Source organism: Ambystoma mexicanum, chromosome 3q (genome assembly GCF_040938575.1).
Source record: "Ambystoma mexicanum isolate Mex_15411 chromosome 3q, UKY_AmexF1_1, whole genome shotgun sequence".
NCBI lineage: Eukaryota > Metazoa > Chordata > Amphibia > Caudata > Ambystomatidae > Ambystoma > Ambystoma mexicanum.
This window is the reverse complement of record NC_090926.1, coordinates 1,243,977,103-1,243,997,884: the sequence shown is the minus strand read 5'-3', so window position 1 is coordinate 1,243,997,884 and position 20,782 is coordinate 1,243,977,103.

The following is a 20,782-nucleotide window of genomic DNA, read 5'->3' as shown; positions in this document are numbered from 1 at the left end:
CCATCCCCCATGCTATACATCCTTGCAGCTGAACCAGTGGCGGCCTACCTGAGACAGGAATATGGAGAGGGTGGCATTAAGATAGACGGAGTAACCCACCTCATCTCTATGTACGCTGACGACACCCTATAGTACCTACGGGACCCTGAGCACATCCTTCCCTACCCTGGACTGTTTCCACAAGCTCACCGGTATCCAGATCAATAGGAGCAAGTCTTGTCTTTATCCCCTCACAGCTCTCTACATCGACGAATATGGGTCCCTCCCCCCTCTGGATCTCGAATGGCAGGCTACTTCCTTCAAATACTTGGGGATAACTATACACCGCAACCCAGCCACCGAACACATCCTTAATACCGTAAGGGCCAAAGACTCTCTCACGAAATCTATGGAGTTCTGGGGCCGGCTCCCGCTTTCGATGGCTGGGAGGGCGGGACTCCTCAAAATGGTCGCCCTTCCCCGCCTATTACACAACTTCACTAACATCCCCGTCAACATCCCCCCCTCCTTTTTCAAAGATCTCAACAAACTCTGTAGGGGCTTCCTTTGGCAGGGAGGCAGGCAGAGGGTGGCATTGGAGACTCTCCAAAGACCGTACGAGAGGGGTGGACTTAAGATCCCCAACTTTGAGCTGTACTTCCACGCCAGCCAGCTGAGACATGTCACACAGTGGATGGCGGACAAAAGCACAACAGACACTTGCCTCCTTCAGCCGGCCCTCCGCCGGTTGTTACTCAGAGACATTGGCCCTCATTACAACCCTGGCGGTAAGTATCCTACATTACCGACATGGCGCAACTAACGTGTCCGTGCTGGAGCGAAGCCGTAAAAAGCGGCACATTATGACCCATCGGGCACGAGCATTGCGCCATGCCGGTAATGTAAACTACGCCATGGCGTTAATGCCCCCAAAACGGCACCTACCGGCATCGTATGCCACGCAAGGTGCACTACCGCCACCCCGGCCACCGATCTGAGCGGTGACCGTAATTAGCGGTCACCTCAATTACCGGTCACCGCAATTAGCGGTGACCGGAAATAAGCGGAACCGGAAGTAGCGTCATCGCGGCGGAACGGGAAAGAGCACGGCGGCCATCTTTAAAAACACAATCCATTGGCATCCTCCGCAACCAGTGGACATCCGACCCTGAGAACCGGCAAAAAGCATCAGCTACGTATTTCCTGCAAGAAAATGCCTAAAGTTGTGAAGAAAACTTGTGACCGCCAGCGGCAGGACCGTTTCACCAGGGAAGAGCTGAACATGTTGGCAGAGACCCTCCAGGAGAACGCTGCTGTAGTGTTTTCAAGCCAAATGACCAGACCGGAAATTGCAAAGAAGAAGGCCATATGGGCCCTAGTTGCACAGCGGGTCAGTGCTGTGGGAACAGTACCCCGCAACGCGAGACAGTGCCGTAAGCGGTGGGATGATCTCCGGCTCCGCGTTAGGAGTATCCTATCTGCAAACAGGAACATGGGCATGGCAACCGGGGGAGGATCAGAGTCCCCAATAAAATTGCAGCCCTAGGAGGAAATCTGTGCCACTACAATCGGCATCGAGAGCATAGAAGGGGTAGGAGAAATGGAGAGAGGAGCCCCGACATCAGGCGATGCAGGTAGGTCCCTCAAATCAAGCCATGCAAAAGTAGTCCATTCACGTGAAGCACAATTTTGCCCTATAGTGTAAATGCAACACATCAGCAGGAGACTGCCTACAGCCGCATCCGACCTCAACCCTGTACACATGCAGTATGCACACCCTAACTGTAGGCACCCACATACCTCCATGCTACTTCCACACAAAAGGGAGACAATCTGTATGCCCCTGCCTCAAATGTGCCGCATCTAGTAACCAAAATGATGGCAGTCATCACAATGCCCGCTCAATGTCCACAGACCCATCAATAACACTTTCCCTCCTTTGCTCCACCACAGGCTCAAATTCCGACCTCGACGATGAAGACACTACTACCACCACACCTGCCAAGAAGGCCAGGACCACAGTGCCAGCAAACCAACCCTCCACCTCTGCTGTACAGACCAAAACCCCACAGCAGCCAAAATCCGTGGCAAAAACACAGGACAGGGCACTGACAGGCACCCCAGCAGGCAGCACGGTACCAGCAGCAGCAGCAGAAATACCCCAAATGGTAGCCACAGAAGGGACTGGTTGAGCAGGAAGCGGCACAATTGGGGAAACTGCTGCCATTGCAGCTTCCTCGGACAGTGATGCAGGGAATGATGAGGAGATTGATGTAGGACGCCCCACTGCCCACCCTCATTCCCCCTACCTGTCCCAAAGCAGCCCGCATGAAGATGCCACACAGGGGCAACTAGATGATGAGGATTGGCCAGGCTCTCCATGCTCAGTGCATGATGTGCAGGAGGTGAGCAGCCCAATGGAAATACCACTGGCAATATCCATGGGCCAGAAAAACCAACAGTCGTTGGAGGAGATCATTACCCGGCAGCACCAACTCTCTGTGGGCCGGGGAGGGTGCTATGAGTCACTGCCATTACCCCGCCAAGCTCGGGATCCGGCTTTGGATCCTGCAAACTGGTCGGGTCGGATGACCCGTTTTCCCCACAGATCCCTATCGCTGCACTTATGGTCAATCACTATTGGGGGCATTTCGAAACACGTACTCAATGGGAGCCCCTGGGGGTTGCCACACTGGGGGACTTGATTCAAGAACAGGAAATACTAACTTTTTCGGAACTCTGTGAGACCACGGGCCCCCTGGCAGGACAGTTCCTGTTGCACAGGGTGGTTGTACAGGCCTTGAGCAGTAGATGGCAGGCCGCAGCTGACCTGACTGAGGAGAACACATGCATCGAAATGATACTGAACTCCGCTGAGGGGGGCCACGAAACCTCACAAATCTATGAAGCCCTGTTATGGGGTACGACCAGGGGAGACCTCAAATGTAGGAATAGGTGGGAAACTGAACTGGGCCTCGTTTTTGAAGACAAAGATTTGGGTGACATAACCCACTATCATAAGAAGGTCTCCAGGAACGCCTGTTTACAGCTCATTCAATTGTATATCACCAATAGAGCGTACCTCACACCGGAAGCCATATCGAGATTCACGGGAGCTGGAACCCAGTCATGCCCCAAATGCAGTGAACCCAGGGCGGGAATGACTCACATGTTCTGGGGCTGCCCAGTAATCAGGGAGTTCTGGTCACAAGTGAGGGACAGAGTGGCTGGCGCAGACATCGTAGTTGAGGTGGACGAGCCTACGGCCTGCGTCCTTGGCAAATACAGGTGAAACAGGAAGAACAAACCCCTATCCAAGCTCACTGACCTTATTTACATTACAGTCAAAAGACGTATTGCCATGGGGTGGAAAAGCCCCGGGGGTCCACATATGCCCCTATGGTGGGGTGACCTCACGAAGTGGATCATAGCTGAAACCGCGGCATGGGAAACGGCTATTCATGTGCAAAGACTGGATTCCAGCGAGGAACTACACCGCTGGGTGGCCCTGACGGTGCCCTTGCTCCACCCTGAGGTGGATGATACGGAGCGAAGTGGAGGGAGTTGCCCGGATACGGGCACAAACTAGAGAGGAACAGTGAACTAACCGTGGTCTTGGGGGCGAGGGGGAGGAGAGGATGGGGTGGAGTTAAGGGTTGTTTTCTTGATATGCTTAGCCAATCGCCAATGATGCCTTTCTGTATTTGTTGTTTATTTCTTGTTACGAAACCAATAAAAATATATATTTTTTTAAAAAGTCAAGGAACGCAAGACTCAAACAGATGCAATTGTGTGTTACACATAGGGCGTATCTGACACCCCAAAGGATAGCTAAGTTCAAAAAGGCAGGACGGCAGGCATGCCCCAAGTGTGATGAGGAGAATGCGGGCATGATGCATATGTTTTGGTCATGCCCGGTTATTGAGCGCTTCTGGGGCGAGGTTGCACATAAATTAGCAGAGAAGAGTATTAAGATAGTGGTGGATACTGTGTGGGCCTGCCTGGTAGGGGGGGTTCCCTAGGACACGGAAACTTAGGCATGTAAGCAAACTGAAGGATCTGGCATATGCGCTTGCAAAGAGGAGAATTGCTATGGGGTGGAAGACATGCCACAAACCTCGATTGGAGGTATGGTGGAAAGATCTGCAGAAATGGGCGGAGGTGGTAACCATGGTATGGCAAGAAGCTAGCAATGCTGGGGGGAGGAGGAAACTGAGACCCTGATGGCCTGGAATCTGCTGATAGCAGGACTATTTGGGTCAATACAGGACTCGTCGGATCCCACAGAAAGGAATACCCCATCACAAGATGCAGGAATAGAACATTAGTGGAAGTAGCCTCGTAACGGGGGCTGGGAAAAAGGGAGCAGCGAACGCGATTGAATGATGTATAATAAAAATGTTATTGTATACACTACAAGTTTGGTTTGTATTGTTTGTTTAAATACTCAATAAAAATGTTTTTAAAAAAAAAATAATAGTAACTGAGCAGTAAAGCCTCTATTCAGGTTATTCACCTAAAGTCCTTATTGAGGGTCATAGTCACGTACGCACCCTTCTGTATCCAGACCTCATTAGATCAGAAGCTCCCCAGGATGACGCCTACAGAGGCCCCCTCGTCTCAGCTATAGGGTGCCATTGTACCAAAATCCTGCTTGGCTGCAACTCTTCCATGCCAAATCTCTGCTCTTCATCGACAGTGTGATGCTGGAAATGCATCGGAGGGACAGGGCCTCCATATCCTTGTCCTTTACTGCTTTTCATCGTGTGTTCTGTCGTGTTTTCCGCGCAGGAGTTCATGTGGGACTCCTGGCGGTGCAGCTCTCTTTCTTTTGGTTTGGTGAACGGACCTGTGGGATACCCTTAGGGCACCCATGGGTGGGGGTACAACCCTGTGCCCCTAGCGTATGTTTTTGGGCACCTGTGGGTGGCCCACAGAGCAGGGTATGGGCTGGTGGCAGCTCCATGCTGAATTTGACAGGTGCGCGGAGTATCCTCCATTTTGGGATACCCCGGCCCTGCCATTGGGATCAGTTGATTCCTGATGGAAAACAAGATGGTCCCAGTGGCCTCTTGCTTTCTATTACCCATTACCCTGTTTTCCCAAAGTCCTGGGAAGCCCTGACTCTGTCCCTTCCCCCTGACTGGCTGTTGGGTGGAAGTGCCATATATGGTGTTGTTGTGAAGGCCCGGTCAGACTAGCTGGAGCCTTCCAAGTGATGTATGTTGTGGGTACCTCCTGTGGGTGGGACCTGGGTGAATAGAGTGTGTGACGAATATGCATTCTGTGTTGTGGGTGTCTAGTATCTGGTGGTTGACACAATGACTGAGACAACCCTGCCCGAAACCGGTATGAATGCAGCTTGGAGTGTTGAATGGCTCGGTACTTGTCCCAATACACATAACTTGTTGTGAGTGTCTGGAGAGAAGTGAATGGCCTGAATACCTCGTGTGCCTGATTGGCTGCCTGCCTGCATGAATGCCCGTAGTCATGATTGGATGCTTGAGTGTGACCCAGCGGAATGAATGGGAGATCAACAGTATATCTGGGGACCTCTCACTGCTAGGAATCGTGTTCAGAAGCTGAAGTCGACTACGACAAGTAACTGGATTAACTGACGCTTGACCTTGAAGCCCTGCTGGACGAGAAGAATTGCTGTTGCTCTCCTTCACAATCCGAAAGCTGCTGTGCCTCCAAGGACTGACCCAGAGAGGACCTGGTAAGGTGCCCTCTTCCCGAGCTACGAGGGACCATCGTGCACAGCTGATCTTTGCCAACGCTCCCTGGTAGACAGACCTTCAACAGGCTGCCGACCCGATACAGGGACTGCTGCGGAACTCCAAGGAGAAGCACTCGGACTGTTGTCCGCCACTGTCGCCGACCGCCGTCGCCGACCGGAGCCGCCGTGCTCCCGTTTGCCTAAGAACTTCAATTGATCATCGGATGCTCTCGTCTGCATCGGCATCCGCTTGTCTTCTGCTGGAGAAGGCCCGACCGTCGACGCGCCGAGGAGCATCCACCGGTGGGTTTCCCGCCACCTACAGACCGCAGAGACGCCGACGACTCGACGCCCTTGCTGGGCCACAGTTCTTCATCATCTCTTTGCGGTCCATAACTATCGTCACCGAGGTGCCCCATAGTTCACCCTGTTCACCGTCAGACGTTTGACAACCCGTGACTCCTGCCTTAAAGGGAGGGCACTCAAGAAGGGCTGTCGATTCCCCAACACCGAACGCCAAGTTCCCCAACACCTCTCGACGATCCGTGGCTCCCGCCTGAAAGGGAGGCACTCAAGAAGGATCGGTCGGTGCATCGTTTGAGAACTCTACTCCACCAGGTACATTGGGGGGGGTAAAACCTTAATAGGAAGAAGTGAGACTATTGAACATATGGACTGGGCTTGTGCAATATATCTTTATTTACAGGTTGCCCAGGTGGGGGGATCTCCACACAGAACTGTGCCTAGTGGTGGGGTCAGTATTCTGCCTATTGTTTCAACCCCCTTACGCTCCTGCCTATCTCTATTGCTGGTTTCCTCGTTATTAATCTGTGTGACATTTTAACCGTACAGTTGATGCACTTTGATGAGATTCAATAACATTAGTGGTACCACTTTAGAATTGTATATATTTATCATTATTGACTTCCGAGTACAAAGTGCGTTATTGTGATCATTTACATACCTTTGAATATTAATTATATAAAGACTGTGTTTTCAGTAATACAGTGGCCCTCATTACGACCCTGGCGGAAATCGAAAAACGATGGCGGAAATGCAATACCGCCATCGAATAGCGCTCGGTGCGACTATGACCCGTCACCGCAAAGTACGAAGCCATTAGCGACACCGTAGTGAACGCCAACGCTAACTGCACCAAGCACGCGCGCGCGCGCCATGCCAAACCGCAAACACCACCATGGTGCAACGGTACGCCAATTCCGACCCTAGCGGACATGTACCTAACGCCATCAGGCACGGCGTAATGTACCATTCCGCCATGGCGAGAAGTACGGCATCGCGAATCAACCGTAAACGGCCCCACTGAGTGCCTGTACACCGCTCCCTGCCCACAAAGTACAACTCCCCGTAGGTGCAATGAAGCCACAATGCAACCATTGAAATGTACAAGTCACCCATGCATGCCAACGAACAAAAGAAACACAAGAGGGGCCAATGGGAGCTGCAGGGCACAGATGGCACGAATACAGAAGCCATCCCAATGGACATGACCACAGTCCCCCACCAAGAAACGCACGCAAACACAGGCACCTGTGACCAGCAATATTCCGAAAACCACATCATTCCACCAGTCCACCTGGCTGACCGGCATCTGTTACACAAAACCCAATCCCCCGCCCCTGAGCATGACAACATTCAAACTGGCATATTGGCAGCCCCCATCCCTGACCTCACTGGGCTTCGTAGGCAAACGCGCACAGCACAGTACCACGCAACTAAACCCCGAAGCTGGAACCCAATGCAGATCTCCTCACAATACATCGCCCCCCAAATAGGCATATGCCACATCACTTGCAAAGAAAAACGCTACACGGGCCAAATCAGAATAGAAATTTTATGCACATCAAAATCACCAAGCCCATACAGCCATCAGGCCATGAACTCCAAAACACAAATCACCATTGTGGGCTGCTTCCGCAAGAAATGACCAGCCACTACCTGTGTGTCGCCCTGTTCCCCCATGGTACACAGAGCCACATTCACGTACGAAAAGGCAACATGGAAGCGCACAGAACCGCAGGGCCGTCCCAATGGGGAGGCACTAGTCCAGCTGAAAGGCCGAAATGTTGCTCCGAGCCACCAGTACTGCGTAAGGGCATGTGGCCCATTGGCGATCGTCCCATAAGATCGTAATGCTGCTCCACTGATTAACACGAAGCAGCAGGTGTCGGGAGTAAATTCCATCTGCAGGAGTGGCATACAGATGGCAGTGGCAAAAGGGGAGGAGATACCTGTCAACCAAAAGAAAAGAAAAAGAACAGAATGGCCATCAGAACTACATACCAACAACTCACTTCAATGATCACACGAAATCCACAGCCATATGCATGCTAGCCCACTCCAAAGGAACATCACCACCCCAAAACCACTTGCGACTCATAACCATCTATATCGAGGTGCAAACACCATCACAAACGAGTGTCTGAGGGCGCCTCGAGACAGGGAGGGCTCAACAAGGCCAGATGGACGATGGTCCCACTATGGCAGCCCTGCATCACATAGCGTAGGGGAGGCGGATAGATCCCAAGAAGCCCTGTACATGGCAAACTCTGTATCAAATCACCTGCCCATGCATCCATCCATCATTCCCTCATCCCGGGATCAAAATGCCTGAATAATTACTCACATAACATTAGAAACATCCATTGAGTCTGTGCGTTATGCAGCCTGCTAAATCCACAGTGCCCCAGCCCGTAATTCCAGTGTTGTGAAGTAACATGTATTTGGGAACGGACGGCCTCATCGCCCACGTAGCTATTGCGCATCCCAAACTATTCATATCAATCATTGCTCCCTCGCCATGGGCCCTGTCTCAAGGACATAGAACAATAGAACGTTACATTTGCAGTCAGACCTGTGGGCATCTCCTCGCCGCTAGCTGGAAACCGAAAGCGCCGCCCTTCGAATTCCTCATTTGCAACATCACGTCGAAAAGGCATCTGTGGCCGTTTGAAATCACTAATTATTCCATCGAGTGCGGCTGTGTGTGAAAATGGCAACTGCCTTCACCCACGAATGGGACGCCCCGCCCGTCGTTGCAACTCGGTACAGTGATGCATGAGGGCCCACCGTTACTCGAGTACTACGTCCCACTGACCCCTCACAAGTCTGTTCGCGACTGCACAGATAGTATGTGAAACAATGGGACCACAGCAGAATGAACATATCAACCAATCTTACACGGCCATCGGGTACAAATACATGATTGCAATAGCAAGATACAATTCCCCGAATTGCAGCGTTGTGCGCGGGACGTGCTCGGCCAAAGGGGAGAGCAGTTTGCACAGGTGGAATCAATCACCACAGGTGGAGGCCATACAGCCTGAAAACACATAAATTGCACAGCCAGTCTCCTCCCACAACCACACCGAAATGCTACCGGCAGGACTCGCGATGTTGGTCCTGGGGGACCTGATAGCACTGCAAGTGCTCCGACTCCAAGAAGTAGACGAACACCAACTACAACCAGCCGCACGGAGGAGACGCAGGAGGAGGAGGAGGCTAAGGCAGGGCCAGCAAGGCCCACCAGCACAGCCACTACCACCACGCAGGCAGCCCGCAATTCCACGCCTCCGAGCACATCCGTTCAACCTCACTGATGAGCAGATCCACACCCTCTACCGTCTGGACCGGGACACCATAGCCGCCATTGTGGACATGACACAGGCTGACCTTGTCAGCATGATAGATAGCCCAACCGCCATCCCACCCCTACTGAAGGTGGTGTCTGTACTCCACTTCCTGGCCACAGGCACCTACCAGCACACAGTCGGACAGTTGCATGGCATTTCTCAGCCACTGTTCTCACGGACACTATTGCAAGTGCTCGATGCCCTCCTGAAGCACGCAGACGACTACATCTCTCTACCACGCTCGGAGCAGGAAATAACCAACACAAAAGTGGGATTCCATGCACTTGCCGGCATACCGGGTTGCATTGGTGCCATCGACTGCACCCATGTTGAATTGGTCGTCCCACATGCCATGGAGGCCCAGTACCGCAACCGAAAACAATTTCATTCCCTGAATGTACAGATGGTGTGTGACTCCAACAGGATCATTACACATTGTTGTGCCCGATTCCCTGGATCAACCCATGATTCTATGGTCTTGAGGAACTCTACAATACCACGCTACATGGAGCGACACGCAGGGAACAGATCCTGGCTACTCGGTGAGTCTCATTACATGCATGATGATGTGGGGTATGTGAATTGTCAATGACCTGCCAGGAAGGGGGGGGGGTGTGCGTACGTATCAATGGCATTCCACATCATACGTTTCTCGTCCACATACAGGTGATGCTGGATATCCACTGAAGAGATGGCTCCTCACACCAGTCCGGAACCCACGGGACCAGCATGAGGAGGACTACAACCATGCCCACTCACGTACCCGTGTAGTCATTGAACAGGCATTCGGCCTACTGAAGACCCGTTTCCGCTGCCTCAGCAGGTCTGGCGGTGCACTCCTGTACCGCCATGAGAAGGTTGCAAAGATGGTGATGGCATGTGTCATGCTCCACAACATGTGCGTACGTAGAAATGTGCCCATGCCCCCTGACGCTGAACTGCAAGCACCTGATGATGGTCATGATGAGGGTGGGGATGTGGCAGCACCTCATGGAGTCTGCGAGGCACCGGAGGCCCGTGACATTCGTCAGCATCTCATTGATGTATGCTTCTAGCACTCACGCCTGGTGGCTGATACATGGACACGGGACTCGTGGCACTGCGTGTGTCTGGGACATGCACAATATGGACTGTACGCCTATGATGGCCTAGTACACAAAGATCAATGTCCACACTTCTCATTGGTTGATCGTGCACTTTTTATGGCATATGTGATATCATGTTGAACACCCTATCGACCCGCCACCCAAGTGAGCCCAACACACCCCCTCCACCCTCCTACCTCCCCCCCGAACACCAGTGTCCAAAGATGCTCATTGTCAGTGGGCTGTCGCTATTGCATGCCCCCTCTGCGGGTATCAGGGGCACCCCTGCCTGTGGAGCGCAGGTTCCTTCCAGATCTACGTTGGGGGCTGCCCTGGACGGAACTTGCAATGGATGATGTGTCTGCCTGCTCACGTCCATGCATGTCCCTAAGGGTTTGCGAGAGCTCAGTGAGCACACGGCGCACTGCGGCAAGTTCGGCACATACGTCTTTGGACGTCGCATGCAGTTCCCCCCTCAGGCTCTCGGTGCTTCTCTCAATTTGTGCCCTTAACGTCTCTGTACCTCTCTCCATTTCTGCCCTAAGTGTCTCAGTTGATGTTTCTATGTCTGCCTTAGTGCCCCCACATTCATCGGCATGGTCCTTGAGGAGTGTGGCCAGTTGCTGCTGTTGTTCGATCAACTGGTCGAGGGACTGTTGCCTCTGCTGGGCCATGGCCATTCGCGGGGGTGTCACAGAGGGGCTGTTGACCTCATGTTGCCTTGCCACAGGGCTTGTGGGGGATGGCCAGTCGTCGTCTTGTGGGTGCCCCTGCGTGGTATCCTCATGTTGTACGGGATGGGACAGACAGGGGGATTGGGACAGGTCATGGATGGATCTGACTTCGGCATCCCCGTTTTCTGTGTCCGAGCATGCTGCCATCAATGGGGTGTCACCTATGGTGCTGCTGCCACCAGAGGCAGTGCCTTCTGTGGCATCCATTGGGGGGACCTGTGGTGGTGGTGTTGTGGGCATGCTGGCTGCTGGGGTGCCTGTTGATGTTCCCTCCTCTGTGCTGCCACCTGATTTGTGCTGCTGCCGTGTCTTGATGCGTGCAGCTGAGGTGGAGGGTCTCTGGCCGTTGGTCTTGGCCCTCTTTGCAGGTGTGCTGGTAGGGGTGTCCTGTAGCTCGTCGTTTGGATCGGACCCTGTGGTGGAGTAAAGGAGGGCGAGGGTTATTGATGGGTCAGTGGGAATTGGAATGGCATTGTATCACATGCATTGGGGTGGTACCTGAGGGTGATTTGGGTCGGGGTCTTGGAGGTGCTTTGATTTGTGTGTGGAGTGAGGGTGCAGTTGTTTGGCAGCCTGCAGTTAGGGTGTGCCTGCTGCACGTGTAGTGCGTGTATTAGGGGTTTTTAATTATTTATGTATTTATTGTGGGTTTTGACGTGCGCTTTCAGGCCGATGTGTGTGGACGTTCTCCTGGACATGTGTTTCTGTTGCACTATGTGGACGCATGGTACTTCACATGGATGGACTGTGTGGATTTGGCATTGTTTTATCTGGCCCACCTACCTGAATCTTCGGATGTCTGCACTCCTTTCTCCATCCCTCCGACTCCCTCTATGCTCTCCATTCCGATGGTGGAGGCACAGATTTCTTCCCAGGGGGTCAACTTGATGGGTGATTCAGGACCTCCCCCGGTGGCTGTGGCAATGTTGCGGTTGGCAGAGAGTATGCTGCGGACGCGTATCCGCAGGTCGTCCCATCGCTTGCGGCATTGCTGTGGGGTGCGGGGTGCGGTCCCCACCGCACTTACCCGCTGTGCCACCAGAGCCCATATGGCCTTCTTGTTTGCAAGTGCCGTCCTGGTCATTTGCGTGGAGAAGACGACGGCAGCATTCTCCTGGAGGGTCTCTGTTAGCACGGTGAGTTCCTCACGGGAGAAGTGGACCTGCCGCTTGCGGTCGCACGCTTTCTTCGCTACTTTTCCCATTTTTCTTGGTTTCGCTAGGGTGGTTGACGGGTTGGGGTGTGTTTCAGGGTAGTGATTTTAGTGGTTGTGTGGTTTTAGTGTTTTTATAGGTGTACGCCGGGATGTTTCCCGTTCCGGGCCCATGTTTTAACTTCCGTTTCCGTATATTTCCGGGCACCGTACTTTCCGGTAGGCGCACACTGCGGTGACCGCTAAGAGGGGTGGCGGTATTGCACCTAGGGCGCCGTACGGCGGCGGTGTGGGCCGTTTTGGGGTCATTTCCGCCATCGCGGACTTTGCACTTCCGCCGTGGCGTGGTGCTCGTGCCCGATGGGTCGGAATGGGCCGCACTTTGCTCCTTCGTACAATGGCGGAAACGCTATTTACGCTGTGGCGCTCCGGTCAGTCGCTTTCCGCAAGGGTCGTAATGAGGGCCAGTGTGTGGACATTCCTTTGTAGGGGTTCGGGTCTACACTGTACTTAAGAACCAGCCCGCATCACCTCCTGAGAAGCTAGGCCTTGATTGCTCGTCCATTGCTACCGTAATAGAGAATCTTGGCTGGGGTCTGCTGTGCCTCTCCTCTACCATATAGAGAGCGGAAGTACAGACACCCCCTACCAGTCTTTACACTGGTGGCAGTGGTGGGATGCTTATGGTTTTAAGAATCAGTGTATAACCGTGCCACTTACAAAATATCTGCACTTTATTCGATTAAGGTTTGGGTGTGTACAAAATAACTGCATTACAAGCAATGGAGTCCATTGCGAATGGTAAATTGACTCGGATGAGCTTAGAGGCTCTCCAGAGTGCTTGTGAAGCCAGGCAGTTAGACTTTGTGGATAAGTCTAGGGCTGAGCTGATAGCTGCCCTGGTGGACTACCAGACCGATGGTGAAACTCTTGATGAGGGGGGGAATGCAACCAATGAGGACTCTGCCCCTGGGATTTCTACTGAATCTGTTTCTGGGAATGCCGCCATTCCTGCTGCCTCTGTTCCGAACCCCAGCAATACCTTGGAACTTGAGTTATTAAGGATGAAATTGGCCTTTCAATATCGCAAGTTGGAAATAGATGCTGAGCTTAAGAAAGAGGAGCTGGCGCAACAAGTGGAACTCAAGAATAGGGATCTTGAACTCAAAGACAAGGACACTGAATGTCAGAGAATCCTGCTAGAGAAAGCTCGAGTGGAGACTTCAGCGAAACCCAGTGAGAGTGTCAGGTCCCCAGCCACTAAATTTATGAAGGATTTGGTTGGTGTGTTTTCGGAGGGTTCTGATATCCTCCAATGGATTGAAGCGTTTGAAATGGCTTGTGCAATTCATGATGTTGACAAAAGAGATTGGGCTAAGTGTTTGCTAAGCAGAGTGCCTCAAACTGGATATGACTGTATTCTGAAGCTAAGTGTGGAAGAAAGGGGTCAGCATGAGTGTATGAAATCTGCTTTGATTGCCAAGTTTGGCAAGATACCTACCCAATACCTTAAAAGGTTCAGGGATTTTAAGAAAAGAGAGAATGTGTCTTGGGTCGACTGGGTGAATGCTGCGCACATGAATATGATGGGGTGGATTGACGGTTACAAGGTGAAAACTTTTGTTGAATTGTCCCACCTGTTGTTTTTTGAGCATTTTTCTGAAGCCTGTTCACCGGAGCTGCGTCAGTATGTTGCTGACCAGAACATTTTGGATCCCTTTAAGCTGGTTAGGTTGGCTGACAAGTGGGTCTCCCACCGGGTGTCCCCTAAGGACTCCAGTGGGAAGGACAAGGACAAAGAAAAGGGGGCCTCTCAGAAAGCTGAGGAGTCCCAAAAGCAGTCACAGTCGAATAAACCTAAACCCTCCTCTCCTAAGACCCAAAAATCTAGTGGGGATAAGTCATCTGTGGGTGGGAATAAGAGTAGAGGTCCACCTGCTGCAAAGCAGGCTCCCGGTGGTTCCAGTACCGTACCCCGCACTCCCGGCACTTGTTGGGACTGTGGGGCTCTGGATCACAAAAGGGGTGACTCCAAGTGTAAAGGTAAGACACTCGGAGTACAGGCTGTCAGCCTGACCTACCCTTATCCCATGTCTGAGGTGGAGGCCACGGCCCTCCCCTCCTCTACAGGGATCACTTTTGGTGCTCCCGTAGAGATTTCCTTAGTGTCCCTTGGGGCCTGGGACCAGTACGCGGAAGTACTGGCGACTATCCCACAGAACACCCGTAGATTTTTGAGAAATGTCCTCCTGAATGGCCAGCCTTCTACTGGTTTGAGAGACACTGGGGCAAGCATGACAGTGGTGGACAGGACCCTGCTCAAGCCAGAGGACTATGTAGATGCTCCTCTGAGAACCACCAGGTTAGCTGGTGGGCCTCCCAAATTATCGCCTGTAGCCCGAGTCACACTCGTAATTGGAGACAATACAGCAAAGCTTCCTGTCCTGGTTCAGGACAACGTGCCTGCTAACATTCTGTTAGGTAACGATCTAGTCGAGTTGGGATTGATCACGGATGGTCTTCCCATGACTGCTGCTGCGGTCACTAGGTCACAGGTGACACCGGGTCTGTCTGTGAGTCAGGTACCCGAGCCGAAGGCGCGGCCTAAGGCACGACGAAGGAAGAGCAAGAAGGCCACCTCTGTGGAGGGAGCCCCTTCTCTTCCTGCTGTTCCTACAGCACCCATTGGGATCCATACTCTGGACGGGATGGGTCCAGTGGTAAACCCCGTCTCAACTCCTGTGGGAGAAGAGCCAGAAGACTCTCCTGTGGGAGAGGTTCTCAACCCGGAGGATCATCCCGATCTTCAATGCTTGTTAGCTGAAGGGGGACCCTCCCGGGCAGACTTCTGTAAAGGACAGAGAGAGTGTCCCTCTCTCGAGGGTCTGAGGAAACAGGCCCTGTCCCAGGCACAAGGCGAAGTGCCTAGGACTTTCCGGATTTATTGGTGCCCTCAAGAGGTTGGTGGTATCCCAGGTTTACAGGCCCTTCCTACTGCAGTTGGCACATGAGGTGCCCTTGGCTGGTCATCTTGGTATCAAGAAGACTAAGCAGAGGCTCTCTGCCCATTTCTACTGGCCTCGGATGGGAGTAGAAGTGGAGTCCCACTGCAGGACCTGCCCAACTTGTCAGTTGTCTGGCAAGACTGGAGGCAGTGTCATTGCCCCACTGCAGCCATTGCCAGTGGTTGGCATACCGTTTGAGGGGGTGGGCATCGACATCACCGGTACCCTTGACCCTCCCACGTCAGGTGGACATCGGTTCATCCTAGTTTTGGTAGATCATGCCACCAGGTACCCTGAGGCTATACCCCTTCGACTGTTACTGCCAAGGTGGTTGCCCGGGCCCTCCTGGGCATTTTCACCGGCGTTGGATTCCCCAAGGAGGTTGTCTCTGACCGAGGATCCAACTTCATGTCTAGTTACATGAAAACCATGTGGAAAGAGTGCAGGGTAACCTACAAGTTCTCCACTTCTTACCACCACCAGACCAATGGTCTGGTTGAGAGATTTAATAAAACTCTAAAGGGCATGCTAGGTGCTTTGGAAGAGCCCCTAAGGAGGAAATGGGATCTCCTCCTGCCATGCCTGCTGTTTGCTTACAGAGAGGTACCTCAAGAGGGTGTTGGTTTCAGCCCCTTTGAGTTGCTCTTTGAACATCCCGTGAGGGGGCCCCTCGCCTTGATCAGAGAAGGCTTGGAAGCCACCACTCCCGGTCCCGCCAAGCAAGTGGGGGACTATGTGTTAGGCCTCAGACGGAGGATGACACAGATGATGGGTCAAGCAACGGCGAATCTCAAGGCCAGCCAGGAATTGAACAAATACTGGCATGACCTTAAAGCATCGCAAGTGGAGTGGACTCCGGGACAGGAGGTCCTCGTGATGGTGCCTACCAAGCCTCGGGCATTGGCAGATAAATGGACTGGACCCTTCCGGATATTCTCCAAGATGGGCGAGGTCAATTATCTGGTTGACATGGGAATCCCAGGGGTAGCCCCTCAGGTATTCCATGTTAATAGGCTCAAGCCGTTCAACAGGCAAGCAGAAGTCTCATGTCTCTTGCTGGCTTCAGAGCAAGAAGAGGATGAGAGTGAGCCCCTTCCTGATTTGCTGCATAGCATCCCTCAGGATGGCTCAGTGGAGGGAGTGCAGCTCTCTCCAGATTTGACAACCGAGCAGCAGAGGGCCTGCAGGACTTTGCTCCAGCAGTATGCCTCTCTGTTTTCGCTGACGCCATGCCTTACACCGTGGTGTAAGCACGAGATTGACACTGGTGACAGCGTGCCTGTCAAGAGCAGGAGCTACCGAATGTCATATACGGTTAAGAACCACATCCAGGCTGAGGTCGCCAAGATGTTGGATCTGGGTGTTATTGAACCCTCAACCAGTCCCTGGTCCAGTCCAGTGGTCCTTGTCCCCAAGGCAAGTTCCCAGGCCGGTACCAAGGATTGGAGGTTCTGTGTGAACTACAGAGGAGTCAATGCCGTCACCAAAACTGATGCGCACTCATTGCCCCGGGCTGATGAGCTTGTGGACACCATAGGTGCTGCCAATTTGTGAGCACCTTTGACCTCACCTCAGGCTATTGGCAAATAGCTCTGACGTACCATGTCAAGGAAAAGACGGCGTTCTCCACCCCAGAGGGACTCTACCAGTTTAGGGTCATGCCTTTTGGGTTAAAGAATGCCCCTGCCACCTTCCAGAGATTGGTCAATCATGCTCTCAGTGGGCTGGAAGCCTTTGGTGTGGCTTATTTAGACCACATTGCCATCTACAGTGCCACTTGGGAAGAGCACTTGACACATCTGGGTAGAGTGTTGCAGGCCTTAAAAAGGGCTAACCTCACTATCAAGGCCACCAAGTGCCAGATAGCTCAGTAGCTCAGGGGAAAGTCACGTATCTTGGTCATGAGGTAGGAGGGGGTCAAATCCAACCTCTCCCCGGTAAGGTACAGGATGTACAGGACTGGGAGACTCCCACTACTCAAACCCAGGGGAGAGCCTTTTCATGGCGGACTATGGAACCATAGCTGCACCACTGAAAGCTCTGACTTCACCCAAGCAGCCTCGGAAGGTCAATTGGACTGCAGACTGTCAGAGGGCCTTTAATGGCTTGAAAGAAAGTCTGTGTCGGGCACCCGTGTTGTGTGCGCCTGACTACAGCCGACCCTTTATCGTCCAGACGGATGCCTGCGACACCGGAATCGGAGCTGTCTTGTCCCAGTTAGATGACAAAGGGAGAGAACATCCTATCATATTCATCAGTAGACAACTCAAGGGTAGAGAACTTAGGTGGGCTACTGTTGAAAAGGAATGTTTTAGTATAGTTTGGAGCCTTAGGCGTTTTAGGCCCTACCTTACGGGGTCTACCTTCAACGTCCAAACAGATCATAAGCCCCTAAAGTGGCTTATGCAGATGAAGGGTGAGAACCCGAAACTGCTCAGGTGGTCCATTAGCCTGCAAGGGCTAGACTTCACCATAGAGCACAGACCAGGGAAGAGTCACGATAACGCAGATGGCCTTTCCAGAAGGTATGTTGACCATCTGGATGAGGGTGTCTATCCCATGGGAGATTAGGCACCCTCCACCTCAGTCTGGGGGGGCGACTGTGATGCTGGAAATGCATCGGAGTGACAGGGCCTCCGTATCCTTGTCCTTTACTGCTTTTCATCGTGTGTTCTGTCGTGTTTTCCGCGCAGGAGTTCATGTGGGACTCCTGGCGGTGCAGCTCTCTTTCTTTTGGTTTAGTGAACAGACATGTGGGATACCCTTAGGGCACCCATGGGTGGGGGTACAACCCTGTGCCCCTAGTGTATGTTTTTGGGCACCTGTGGGTAGCCCACAGAGCAGGGTATGGGCTGGTGGCAGCTCCATGCTGAATTTGTCAGGTGCGCGGAGTATCCTCCATTTTGGGATACCCCAGCCCTGCCATTGGGATCAGTTGATTCCTGATGGAAAACAAGATGGCCCCGGTGGCCTCTTGCTTTCCATTACCCATTACCTTGTTTTCCCAAAGTCCTGGGAAGCCCTGACTCTGTCCCTTCCCCCTGACTGGCTGTTGGGTGGAAGTGCCATATATGGTGTTGTTGTGAAGGCCCGGTCAGACTAGATGGAGCCTTCCCGGTGATGTATGTTGTGGGTACCTCCTGTGGGTGGGACCTGGGTGAATAGAGTGTGTGACGAATATGCATTCTGTGTTGTGGGTGTCTAGTATCTGGTGGTTGACACAATGACTGAGACAACCCTGCCTGAAACCGGTATGAATGCAGCTTGGAGTGTTGAATGGCTCTGTACTTGTCCCAATACACATAACTTGTTGTGAGTGTCTGGAGAGAAGTGAATGGCCTGAATACCTCGTGTGCCTGATTGCCTGCCTGCATGAATGCCCGTAGTCGTGATTGGATGCTTGAGTGTGACCCAGCGGAATGAATGGGATATCAACAGTATATCTGGGGACCTCTCACTGCTAGGAATCGTGTTCAGAAGCTGAAGTCCACTACGACGAGTAACTGGATTAACTGACGCTTGACCTTGAAGCCCTGCTGGACGAGAAGAATTGCTGTTGCTCTCCTTCACAATCCGAAAGCTGCTGTGCCTCCAAGGACTGACCCAGAGAGGACCTGGTAAGGCGCCCTCTTCCCGAGCTACGAGGGACCATCGTGCACAGCTGATCTTTGCCAACGCTCCATGGTAGACAGACCTTTGACAGGCTGCCGACCCGATACGGGGACTGCTGCGGAACTCCAAGGAGAAGCACTCGGACTGTTGTCCGCCACTGTCGACGACCGCCGTCGCCGACCGGAGCCGCCGTGCTCCCGTTTGCCTAAGAACTTCAATTGATCATCGGACGCTCTCGTCTGCATCAGCATCCGCTTGTCTCCCGCTAGAGAAGGCCCGACCGTTGACGCGCCGAGGAGCATCCACCAGTGGGTTTCCCGCCACCTACAGACTGCAGAGACGCCGACCGCTCGACGCCCTTGCTGGGCCACAGTTCTTCATCATCTCTTTGTGGTCCAGAACTATCATCACCGAGGTGCCCCGCACGCCTCCTCCTTGCAAGACGCCAACGCTCTGTTGTCGACGAGCACTGCTAGGAGCGACGCTGTCACTTCCCTGCAGTAATTCACCCTGTTCACCGTCGGACGTTCGACGACCCGTGACTCCCGCCTTAAAGGGAGTGTGGGATGTTTTTACCCATGCATCGAAGCCCTACCATAAAACTGTGCAGTACTGGCATGGAAAACATCATGATGGCCAGAACTCCCCAGAGAGTGCACAGGGAAAACATGAAGAATAGGCTGCCACCCATTTTTGCCTATGTTGTGAGCACAGGCGGGCACTGCCTAAAACCACCATTGGGCTACACACACAGAAGCCTGAAACCATTGGGAATGGCAATGCTGATTGCCAAAAAGCAGCTCAGAACTGTGGGGAATTCATTTTCTTAAACCCAAAAATGGTTGCAATACCGGTACTCACCACTATCAGAAAGCAGGCGTTTTAAAACCACCAGACTTTTGTGTAAAACTGAACAAATTAAACAAAACCAAGCCAAGGAAAGACTTGCTAAGAGGTGGATACAATGTAAAACTATATTCTGAAATGACTTGAAGGAAGTAATTATTTAATGTATATGTAAAAATTGTAAGTTTGATTCAAACTGGGAACTAAGGTGACATTTAGCTGAATTCTGCCTGACAACTACCCCCGACAGGAGAAACCTGCTCAGCCACTCTTCCCAGGCCTAGCTGCATCGTGCTTCCCCACCAAAAGGAGTTGACACCTCTCTGATTAGATTAGGGGTGGAGCACCTGGGAACTGGAAGGGACAGAACAATGCAACTTCCTTGACTCAGGCAAATGTTATATTGGGGGCATCATAAAGTGGCTTCCTCTTGGGGGAAACTGGGAGGGGCAGTGCCTCTGCCAGCCAGCTGAGCTCGGGGGAAGTAGATAAACCAGTTATTCCACCATGTGATGTGGAAAGCCACACCCCTTTTTGACCAGAGCATAATTTTAAAAAGATAGATAACACATAGTGCGGACTGGTCAAAATTATATAATTAATATCATTGTTCTTGTGATTTTTCTGTGCACGTTTTAAGAGGCGTTAGGACCCTGTGGTGTATTCTGGGGGGTTGCTAGCGGAAAATAGGGTCTCACTCCAAATGTATGCATGTTAAAAATCTGACACTTTATCATCTGTAACCCATATCCCTGGTGCACATTTGTGTAAAATCTGGAAAGGTTTAGAGGTCGTTATCTGGATTAAAAGGGGAGAATTCTGTCATCAGTGGACACGACATTGTACAAAGACAGGGATCGGATGGTTTGGTGCTACAGAAAATATGTTAACTGGACCTATAATATAAGAAAAATGGTACATAGATAAATATGTATTTGGGTCAGAAATAGATTTGTGTGCAAATTGACCAGGGGAGGATCCTCTGACCCATAAACA